Source organism: Marmota flaviventris, chromosome 12 (assembly GCF_047511675.1).
Source record: "Marmota flaviventris isolate mMarFla1 chromosome 12, mMarFla1.hap1, whole genome shotgun sequence".
NCBI classification, from domain to species: domain Eukaryota; kingdom Metazoa; phylum Chordata; class Mammalia; order Rodentia; family Sciuridae; genus Marmota; species Marmota flaviventris.
The window spans coordinates 77,045,676-77,057,409 of NC_092509.1; the positions used below are offsets into that span (position 1 = coordinate 77,045,676).

Sequence of the window (11,734 nt, forward strand, 5' to 3'; positions counted from 1 at the left end):
TTTGTGGTACCAGGAGCACTTTAATGCTGAATTACATCCCCAGTCATTTTTGGCTTTTTTTTTTTTTTTTTTTTGAGACATGGTTCAGGCTGCCCTCAAACTTGTGGTGCTCCTGCCTCAGACACCCAAGTAGCTAAGAGTACAAGCATGCACCACCATGACTGCCTGAAAAATGAATATAAAAAGGGGTGGAGGTGTAACTAATGATAAAGCATCCCTGGGTTCAATTCACAGTACTACCACATTCTATATTAAGCACTTTCGGATCATGCATTCTTTAAAGCACTTTTCATATAATAACGCATTTAATCCTTAGGGAGATCCCAAAAGGTAGACAGTATTGCCTCAATTGCAGAAAGAGAACTGAAGCAAAGAGAAAGAAAACATGCCCAAATCATGGAGTACAAGCACTATGGCTGCAGAAGCCACAACTATTCCTATTACTCCCATGTGTAATAGGACACAATACAAAATTTATTTTTCACTGGGGGGGTCATGATTAAAATTTGAAAGCCTTAGTACTTGTCTTTTCTTTTCTCCAAGACTCAAAATTTTTATTCATTCTTCTACCTAGGTCAAAAGTCACTTCCTTAGTCAACAGTTTTTCTGAATCCCAAGGGAAGTTAATGATGTCAAAGCACCTCTATTAAAATACTTACTTGGGGGTGAGGGTGTAGCTCAGTGGGAGAGCATGTGCAAAACCTTGTGTTCAACACTAGCGCACACACACACAAAAAAAACCCACATATTTTTATCTTTTCATCTGTGTGCCTACTAGACTGAAATCCCAGAAAGCTGAACAGTTAGTTTTATTCATCTCAGAGATGATAAAAGGGTGGTTTCCACCCTATACTCAGTCCAAGAGACTCCTATATACCTCATCTTCAAATCTCTACCTTTAAAGACAACTATGATTTTAAGAGTAAAATAAAAACTTATCAGTAGCAGAACTAACTGTTCTATAACTTCCTTAAAGCTGTGGGAGCCAGGTGCTCGCCTGTAATCCCAGCAGATCAGGAGGATGAGGCAGAAGGACTGCGTGTTCAAAACCAGCCTCAGAAAAAGCAAGGCACTAAGCAACTTAATTAGACCCAGTCTCTAAATAAAATTCAAAACAGGGTTATCGATGTGGCTCAGTGCCCCTGAGTTCAATCCCCAATACCGGGGGGGGGGGGGGGGGGGGGGGGGGGCTGTGGGCCCTATATTAAACACCAATTTTCAACCTTTTCAACTGGCACATGAGAATGAAAACAATTTTTTCCTTTAAAAATTTTTTTCTTTTAAAAAAGAAACTACTACCAGACGTTTAAAAACGTGAAATGTGTCCCTACAGTATACTCCAGCACAATATGCAAAACAAACAAGCCGCCAGGAAATAACGTAAAAATACATCAATAGGGATCTGGTTATAGATATTTGTTGTACAACACTATAGCACAATACTATACAAGTCTTTAAAAGAAAGAATTGTATGTATTTATAGAAAGCAGCCCATGATATAATCTGAAAAACTGAGTGGAAAAATACATACAAAGGGGTGCCCTTATGATTTAAAAATGTGACTTGGGGTAGGTACAATCAGAAAGGATAAACATCAAGCAGTTAACATTAGCTAGCCGGAAGAGCTGGGTTAAGAATGTTGGACTGCTACCTTTACACACCTATGTATTTTGCACTTTTAAGACTTGTGATCCTGACCAGTACCGGGAAGCAAAATATTGTGAAATAAATACTTTTAAACTAAAATACGTTTTCATATTGGGAAATGTACGAGGAGGGGAATACATCTGAACTGACGTGTCTTAATACTTAATACCTAAAGACTCCAAATATCTTTGACTCATAATTGTTCCGCGTGCAACGTCCTAAGGCCAAGAGCAGCCCATTTTCAAACTTCAGCAAGTACGACCACCATCGAGGTGCACTGATTAAAATACATACCCTGGAGCCCCATCCCAGGATAAAGTTTCCATAAGTCTGGGTGTGGCCCCCAAACAGGCATTTTTCAAATAAGCATTCAAATGAGGCAGACAATTCGCAGTCTAAAATGATTAAAGCTCAGGTCACGCCAATATCATCCTTCCCGTCTCACTCTCTCCCCCCGGCTCTCCTCCAAAGTGCCTCGGTACTCCTCAGATCCTGCGCCGAGTTAAGCATCTTCAACTAGACTACTTGAATTTTAAGTTTCGGCTGGCCTCCCTCAGCCTCCATTTTCTCTTCCGCGGGCGGGCGTCTCACAGCCCTTCCCCCACCAGCCTTCCTTCCGCCCGGCGCGACCGTTCAGCGCCGCCACCCACGCCTCAAGTTCCTCCAGCCCGCTCCCGCGCTCCGAGGCCCGCACAACTGCGGCCCGCACCGAGGCCAGCTCCCCCCTCTCCACCTCCCGCTCCGGTCCTCCCGAAACCCCGCATACAAAACCCAAGATCCACACCTTATGGTCGCTCCATGAGTCGCTCCCCCTCGGAGCCCGGGGGGGAGAAGTGGCAGTCGCAGGTCCTAAACCCCCAGCAGCATTTTTGAAATGGCGAGGAATGAGGGCGCAACTTCCGGCTTCCTAAACCCCCCCCATCTCCTACGAGAACTTCCGGCGAGGCCTCCGGAAACCATAGATGGGGCAACTGGAGGACTACGAGAGCTAGAAAGGCTGGGCTCTCCACCATAGAGTAGATCCTAGTCCGGGGAGAGAGTCACGCACCTGGGCGACTGGAAGTTGAGGTTTCGAGAGAAAACATTTGGGGGAAGTCGTAGGGTCTTGTGATGGTCACAGAAGTAGCCTAGGAGATCACAAAACAGGGAAGGGAGAAAGTTTAGAACAAAATCAGAGGAGGCCTTCAGCTCGTCGGAAAAATTACGTATGCTTCCTTGCCACTGTTCCTTAATGTAATTTATTCGTCGTTATGCCCCTGGGGTGGCCGGAGAGCGAAAACGGAGCATCCGGCGTTGTCACTAATTGGGGGAGATTAGATTGGTATATTCGCAAATAACTGCTAATTATGTGACAAATACTAAAAGAGAGGTGCCAAGAATAGTGAGAGGGAGCTTGCTTGGATCACACAGCCAGGCCATCTGGTCTGATCTCTCCCAAAGCCACAAAAGCGTCTTCAGCAAGGCGGCAGGCAAGCTGCCTTCAACTTCTGTCGCATCCAGGAAGAGGGCATTACTCCTCGCTACCTAATTTCATTTATTTTCTTTTCCTTCCTTTTTTTTTTTTTTTTTCTCTCCCCCGACTCTTTGTACTGGGGATTGAACCTAAGGGTGCTTTACAGCAGGACCACATCCCTAGCCCTTTTTTATTTTTTGAGACAGGGTCTTGCTAAATTGAGAAGGCTGGCCTCGGATTTGTGATCCTTCCTCCTCTGCCTCCGTAGTTGGAATTGCTAGGATTACAGGCGTGGGCCCGGCTCTCATTTTACTTATTTCAGGATGATCCTGAGATTTGGAGGATATTCTGAGCTGTAATATTATTTTGCCTGGCAATTTCTTTTGGTTTTAGCGCAGTCCTTTGGAGAACAGATTAAGGCTTCATTGCTTCCAGTATGAATACTGCTCAGTTATTTGAAGACAGCTATCAATTCTCGTCTCCAACTCTCTCCCTGATTTCTCTGCAGGATAAAGCCCCCTTAGTTTTTAATTTTTTTTTTTTTAACTTTGCTTGGAGTCTCCTGACCACACTGATCGCTCTCTTCTGTTTAAACATGGCTCCTTAGATACCCATGCAAAAGAAAATTAGGCAATAACCTTCCTTAATTTGCAAGTTGCCCCTTGCTCTACTTTCTAGCATAACTTCCTGCATGGCTGGAAGATTCAGAAGCTGAAGAAATAATTCCTTTCTCACGGTTGTTTACAGCTAACTCAAAGTGAACAACCTCTCAAAAAAAAGGAGGGGAGGGCTTTTTGGGGTGAACCACTGTCAATCTCACCCCCCCCCCATATCCTTTGTTTAACTTCCAAACAGGAATTTGTTTTGTATCTTTCAAATAGCCTTTGGTTAGCTTAGGTCCCTTCCTACTGTCTCCCAGAGACAGTAAAAAGAATATAAATATAAAAATAATAAAGTCTTGATAAATACGTTAAATATTTATGAAATCTTAAAGAGTAGAACTTTTAGCTGACCGTGGCAGCTCAGGCCTGTGATCCAAGGGTTCAAAGCCATTGAGAGGCCCTGAGCAACTCAGTGAGACCCTGTCTCTAAATAAAATACAAAAAAAGGGGCTGGGGATGTGGCTCAGTGGTCCAGTGCCCCTGAGTTCAATCCCTGGTTGTCTTGTCTCTTCCCCACCCCACTCCCCAAAAAAGAATAGAAATTTTTCCATCATGATTGACTCTGATTTTTGATTAATCATTCATCTTCCAGTAGTATTGTTGTTTGTTTGTTTTTTTTTCCCTCCTTTGACACCGAAAATTGATCCCAGGGAAGCTTTACTACTGAGCTACAGTCCAAACCATTTTTCCCCCAGTCCTTTATATTTTTTAATTTGAGAAGTTCTCACTTAATTGCTGAGAATCTCGATAAGTTCCTGAGGCTGGCCTTCAATTTGTAATCCTCCTGTTTTGTCTCCCTAGTCTGGGATTACAAGTGTGCACCATCACACCCAGCTTGCAAATTACATTTTTGCTCATTATTGTGAAGTTCGGTGATATTAAATTGTGTATGTTGTCCAGGCTTTCATGAACTTTTAGCCTCAAGTGATCCTTCTGCCTCAGCCTCAGTTGCTGGGACTACAGGCATGTGCCATTATAGCCTGGTTACATCACATTTTTTTACTCATTTCCTCTTTTTATGATATTTAAGGGCTGGGGATATATTTAGTGGTGGAGTGCTGACCTTACATGTGGTGTGATCATATCCCCTAGATGTGATCCCCAGCACTGAAGAAAAAGAAGAGAAGGAGGAAGAAGAGGAGGAGGAGGAGAACAAGAAGAATTAAGTGTTTACAATTTTCTGTTACAAACAATCCTGCTGTTGACACTCTCTCTAACTTGTCTCCATGCGCACAGTACAGAGAATTATTGACTGTATATATACTGTTCACTCTATTATGCCAGTGTCTTCTCCAAAGTAATTATAAAAGTATACACTCCCAGCAGAAGTGTTAAGAATTCTGTTGCTCCACATCTTTGCCAATCATCAGCATTTTCAGATTATTTTTTTTAAAAAAAGCATGATAGATATGAAATGGTTTCTCCTATGAAATAATTTCCCATAGTGGTTTATTTTATATGTTCATGATTAATATAATGAGTATTTTTTCCATAATTATTGACTTAAGTTTCCTCATCTATGAATTGCCTAAATATTTTGTCCATTTCTCTATCAGACTGTCTTTTTCTTATTAATCTGTATGAGTTTTTATATAATCTGGATACTAGTCCTTCTTGGTGATAGGTATAACAAATAACATCTTCACATCTGTAGCTTGTTTTTACTATTTAATTTTGTCTTTTGATGAACAGAAATTTCTAATGAAGTAAAATGTATTAGTAATTTTCTTTGTTTTGTAAATTTTAGATATATTTTTAAAGTGACTCTTCCCTGTCTGGGTCATGTATTTTGTTCTAAAAGTTCCAAAGATATGCTTTTCCCATTTAAGTCATTAACTTATGTAGAATTGATTTTTGTGCATGTTGTAACATAGGATTCCAATTTTATTTTTCAATTTGAATAATAATATTATGGCTCTGTTACTGAATCTATAAACTGAACATAAGTCTGTAGCTCTTGAATTAATCATTTCTTCTTATTTAACATTGTCATTGAAGATTTTGTAAAAGAACTATAATTCAAGTGGAGCCTTAACAAAATTAGTAGGAGCTGGATGCAGTGGTGCATGCCTGTAATCCCAGCAGCTTGGGAGGCTGAGACAGGAAGATCAGAGTTCAACAGTACCCTAAGTTCAATTCCCGGTACCCACCCCCAAAAAATAAATAAATAAAAATAAAAAGGGGTGTGGGGTGTGGCTCAATAGTTAAGCACCCCTGGGTTCAATTTGTGGTAAAAATTTAAATACATAAATCAATTAGGATTTCAAGAGGCAGAGGTGGGAGAAGGCATTTGAAGAAGAGACATGGCATAAAAAAATGGGGAGAGAAAGAAGGAGGGTTCAGAAGACACAGAATGAGAAGAGTCCACTTTGATGAATTGTTAGTTGTTGTGTATAAGATTGTGATAATATTGAATCACACTAATATAGTAGCCACTGGCCACAGGTGGCTTGAAATGTGGTGAGTGGGGTGTGCTGTAAATATAAAATATATACCATAAGTTATGTACAAGGGGGCTGGGGTTGTGGCTCAGAAGTAGAGTACTTGCCTTAGCATATATGAGGCACTGGGTTAGATCCTCAGTACCACATAAAGTAAAATAAAGACATTGTGTCCACCACATAAAGTAAAATAAAGACATTGTGTCCACCTATAAGTAAAAAATAAATAATTAAAAACAAATAAATACCAGACTTCAAAAACTTAGAAAGGAAGAAAATTATGTGAAATATCTTGTTGATAATATTTTATATTGATTACATGTGTTGAATAAAACATTATTAAAATTAATTTCAGCTGTTTCTTTTTACATCTTAAAAGGTTACTGCTAGAACATTTCTAACTACTGTTGTGTTATACAGTTCTAGTAGATGGTGCTGGTATAGAATGCTAGCAAAATAGGCTGGGCCTATTTTATGGAGAATTTTGGATGCCTGAATATTCAAAAGTTACTGTAAGGAATAAATAAAAATTTTTTAAAAAGTTACTGTAAGGACTGCCATAAAAATTTAATGTGTTATTCAATATGTAGTAAGGAAGAATAAAAGGTTCTGAACAAAGAAAAGCCAGTATTATAATAGTCCTAATTTCATGGCTCAGTGTCCCATCTAAACACAGCCGCTTTAGAAACCATTCTGAGTAGAATGGTTTTTGAGTAGAATTTGCATATGATTTTTATAATAAAGAGTATTTAATATGGTAATCATTGTGATTGTTTTTAATATAACATGAATGGAACAAATTTGATGTGTTCCCCTTTGAGTGGGAAACTTAAATATTAATGTGACAGATTTGTAATAGCACCTCACTAATTAAGGGATAAAATTCTTCCTTTTGCCAGGAATTAAGTTTGTCAGCTTTTATGATTACATCTGCCTCCGCTCTAATCAAATATGTTAATCTTTGTTGAAGGTGGACAGCTTCAAGGACTGGTAAAAGAGCAGAACCCATACAGCTTTGTTATTGTGACATCTTTGCCATTAAGTCTTTTTTTCTTAAAGGGCCATTAAATCTTGATGTGACCTCATATATACTTTTTTAATATATATTTTTAAGTTTTACATGGACACAATATCTTTTTTTTTTTTTTTTAATTTTCATGTGGTGCTGAGGATGGAACCAGTGCCTCACACATGTGAGGCAACCGCCCTAACACTGAGCTACAACCCCAGGCCCTCTGTATACTTATTAAATGTCAGACCAGTTATAAACAATTTATAATGCTATCTTATTTATTCTCATGATCATCCTATTGTCCCCAGACACAGAGAAGCAGTTAATTCAAGATTACACAATGGCAGTCAGGATTCAAACAGACACACCCTACCTTCAAAACTCAGACTTTGTAGAAGCATTTATCCTTTTAGTTTTTGAGTGTGTGTGTATATATGTGCACTCTTTTCTTGAAAAAAAGAGAAAAACAAAAGCAAGCAATTTGAACTATTCTAAACAATATTTTCAATTTCCCAAGTTGTTTTTGTCTATATTTTATATTAATGACTGCATCATAACATTTCATATTAAGGCTATACCATAATTGATATAGTTATTGATATAGTTATTTATGTCATTACCAATAAAAATGCTATGATCAGATATCTCTCCTGTAGTCAGATGTTTTTTATGTCCCTGATTATTTCTTTGGGACAAATTCCTAAAAGTGGCTTTGCTAGACCAAAGCAGTCACTCCCCAATTAAAGATTGAATTGAGAGGAAGCAACTTCAGTTACCAAAGATCCTTTAGTGTCCCATACTCAACTCCCCTGTGAGTAATTCTCAACTAGCTCCTTAGCAGAGAGAGAGCTGTGCTCAAATTACAGATGGCTGCGAGAGGTAAATTTCCAACACCAAGATCGGGGTAAGCCCTCCACCGCGTATTCAGCATTTCTGTTTCCGACTCCGTGGGGCTTCTACCCACAATGTACTGCTGGTGCTCTCTCGGGTTTGCGCCCCGAAAATTACTTGGACGCCTTCAGGCGACCTATAGGGCCACCTCACCATCCCTTCTTTTTACAACTTTATACTAGTTCAACCCAATGGTTTCAGAACGGCAGGTTTATATTCTTTCTCGGACTTTTTTCTTGTTGCTGCGGAGTTAGCGCGGATCCACCCTGTTATCAACCGTAAAGTAGGACCCCTGTCCCACAGCCCTTCAGAAGTAGGAGCTCATTTACATTGGATCGATGTCTGGGTGTTAGGCACGCACACATTTGCAATTCGGGATTAGCTGGTATTGCTGGCGAAAGGTGCCGAATTTGGCCCTCTTGTTTTTCTTCTGCTCATAAAGCTCGAATTTTAAAATTGAAACCGTTTTGTGAAAAGCCGGAACAGGATTAGTTATAAAAGACGTCTTATTTTTATGTAAGACGGTGTAGAGGCGCCCTCTCCCTGCAAGAGCCCGGATAGCTCAGTCGGTAGAGCATCAGACTTTTAATCTGAGGGTCCAGGGTTCAAGTCCCTGTTCGGGCGCTTCAATTTTTGGCTTGAAAACTGACCAATAAAAATGACATCTGAATTTATGAATGCGTTCATTACCTCACATGCTTTTTATTCTTTTGTGGTGAGAACACGGGGGATTTCGTTTTAACCCTTTTTTTCCCTTCCTCAATTTGCAATCCGAAAAAATGTCTCTCTGCTCACAAACATCGGCATATGAAACCTCCATACCCTCTTCCCAGTCACCTTTCTCTCTTATCCGCCCTAAGAACACTTTTTCCAAGCACATTCTGAAATCAATGAATCGAATTCAATTTAAAATGGAGGTACGTTCGCGACCGGCTGAGCTAACACACGCAGTTCGGAACAAAAACCACAGCCGCCCGAACAGGGACTTGAACCCTGGACCCTCAGATTAAAAGTCTGATGCTCTACCGACTGAGCTATCCGGGCGCTCTCTACGCAGGTTGCTCTTCTGTTTACTTGACATACAGGTAACAGATTATTTCTCTCCAGTGGATTAAAATGTATAATAAAAAAACTTTTTTTTGCTTCATTTATTTAAGGCATGTGTCTTCGAGATTTTTCTCATATTTCATGTTTGATAAATTTCCAACATCTAATAAATTCTCTAAAACGAAATTAATGGTAGTCAATTACAAGAAAACAGCAAATAAGGTGAACGTTCAAACTTCAAAGACAGGATTGCGACCTTTTTTTATTACACTTTCTTTCTCTTCTATTACTCCCCAGTTAGAACCTCTTAATTTTACTTATGGAGCTAGATTACAGCATTTTTCCGATTGATGAAAAATAACACTTTCATTCACCCCACGATGCAGCTGTTATGAGCATTCCTCAGTAGAAAAGAAGGAAAACCACGTTCAATCCATGAACAGAGGAGTTAGTATCCTAGAAAAATAGACGTGACTGCAGAAAGGTGAATCCAAATTTAGGTTGTAGGAAAGGGAGTTTAGAATTTTATTGTGAATTTTGATTGAGCTTTTCTTTCCTCCCTTTCAGGCAAGTTGCAGTTTTTAAGTCAGGCTCACTGTGTGAATCATTCCAAAGTAGTATTTCTTCGTGTGCACCAGGGGGAGCAACATGAAGTGTTAAGGATAAAACTCCCCGGATCAGCCTAGTTTTTCCTAAAATCAGTTCATCAGCACTGACGCATAGGGTGTGGAACACAGAATTGTGGAGTTTCAAAGACTGATAAGGGAATTCATTTTTGTTTCTGGGAACTTGAGGCTTCTGAACACAATGGACAACAAAATAGCCCAGCCTCAGTGGAAGGAATTTTTCTTTCCTAGAATTGTCTGGTTCTTTTGGAACAAAGACCAACAAATTGTGTTCTTCTGAATAGGTCTTCAGGTTTCCACGTGTATAAAATCAGGGAAATTGATTAGATGACCTCTAAGAAACCTTTTAAGTCTAAAGTTTTACCTTTCTGTTATTTTTTTCTGCTGTGAATAAGATCACAAGGAGCAAGCTCAGGTACCAGAAAGTAGAGATTTAATGCAAGAAATATTTTTATTGATCATTTATTATGTCTTAAGCTCTGTTATAGCTCTGGAGTGGGATATGAATAGGTCATGGACCCTGCTAACAGTCTAGAAAGAAAAGCAGACACAAAACTGAACAATTTTTAACATAAAGTAATAAATGCAGTAAAAATTCAAGATTTGAAATGGCAGGAGATGAAGACGAACAGAGGTTAGGGCTTATAAAATGTAAGGAAACTACATGATCAGCATCTGTCAAGAGTCTTAGAGAAGAAATTAGAGTGAACTAAATAATCACCTGCTGTGTTAGATAAGGAAAATCTTCTGGCTGTTTCTGCAAATGATGTGGGAATGAATTAAACCTCCATTTTTTTTTTTTTTTTTTTTTGATGGGATTGGTTCTGAGGATGAACCCAGGGCCTTACACATGCTGGGTAAGCACTCTACCCCCTGAGCTATATCCTCAGGTGTTTGTTTGTTTTATTTTATTTTGTTTTGAGGGGACAGGGTATTGTTAAATTGTCCAGGCTGGTTTCTCCTGCCCTCAGCCTCCTGAGTAGCTGAGATTCCAGGCATGTGCCAGGATATCAGACATTCACATTCTCAAGGAAGTGAAATGGTGTCTGTTCAGGCTTCCTTAGAGGAGCAGGAATAGATAAGGGGGACTTCAAAATTCTGTCATACTCAAAAGCCTTGTTCCATCATATTCTTTTTACTTCAAGATAATAAAGACATGTGTTAAAAATTAAATATACTAATAATTATAATGCACCAATCAAAAGGAAAAAGGAAAAAGTTAAATAGACTAAATGGGATTGACTAATTAATACGTTGCTTATTGGCTACCTACTATTTCCATAGCTGAGAGTTACAGCCAGGCTCAGTGGAGAGGAAAACAGTAAAATCTGAAGGGAACATGGAGAATGCAAGGTACACTTAGGAAATGGTAAATGACAATCTGGCCAGAGCGCAGGGAGGTAGAGAAAGGTAAGGCCAAACTAGAGACCGGTGACCAGACTTTTATCAGGCTCTGAAAAATAATTTTAACTATAACAGTTGTGAGCTATTGAACTTGTTAATATTGAAAAGTCCCCCTGAGGTAGCATGAAATGAATGTGTTTCACCTATGATATATTAAAAACACCACCATTAAGTACCATCTTGTACCTTATTTAGAATCAAATCTTCCCCATGTATTTCAAGCTTCTCACTTTACATAGATGTTGAACCTAATTTTCTCCACTAGAGGGCAGGCTAAACCCACAGATTCTACTTTTTTTTTTTTTTGGTTTGGTTTTGTGAGATTTTTGTTTGTTTGTTTGATTGTTTTGTTTTGTTTTGTTGGTACTGGGGATTGAACCCAGAGGGCCTCTACCAATGAGCTAAATTCCAAACCCTTTTTATTTTGAGACAGGATCTTGCTAAATTGTCCAGGCTAGCCTTTAAATTGTGACCCTCCTGCCTCAGCCTCCTGAGTAGCTGGAATTATAGGCATGTGTCAGAATGCCTGGCATCACTGAAATCTTTCCTTA

The 11,734-nt window shown here is 39.4% G+C and overlaps 1 protein-coding gene and 2 non-coding genes across 9 annotated transcripts in view; 1 reads left to right on the forward strand and 2 right to left on the reverse strand.

Annotated features, from left to right (window-relative positions):
• Mdm4 (MDM4 regulator of p53) overlaps positions 1 to 2,530 on the reverse strand; it is a 34,504-nt gene extending 31,974 nt beyond the window's left edge. For all 7 annotated transcript variants that reach the window (XR_011703990.1, XR_011703989.1, XM_071600145.1 and 4 more), the window contains exon 1: positions 2,432 to 2,530. The gene's annotated coding sequence lies outside the window, so the exon portion shown is untranslated. The remainder of the gene's footprint in view (positions 1 to 2,431) is intronic.
• A 6,127-nt stretch (positions 2,531 to 8,657) lies between these two features.
• Trnak-uuu (transfer RNA lysine (anticodon UUU)) lies at positions 8,658 to 8,730 on the forward strand. The gene has a single exon. It is a non-coding gene; the product is annotated as a tRNA-Lys (tRNA).
• Positions 8,731 to 9,077: 347 nt separating this feature from the next.
• On the reverse strand, positions 9,078 to 9,150 carry Trnak-uuu (transfer RNA lysine (anticodon UUU)). The gene has a single exon. It is a non-coding gene; the product is annotated as a tRNA-Lys (tRNA).
• Between the last annotated feature and the right edge of the window lie 2,584 nt (positions 9,151 to 11,734).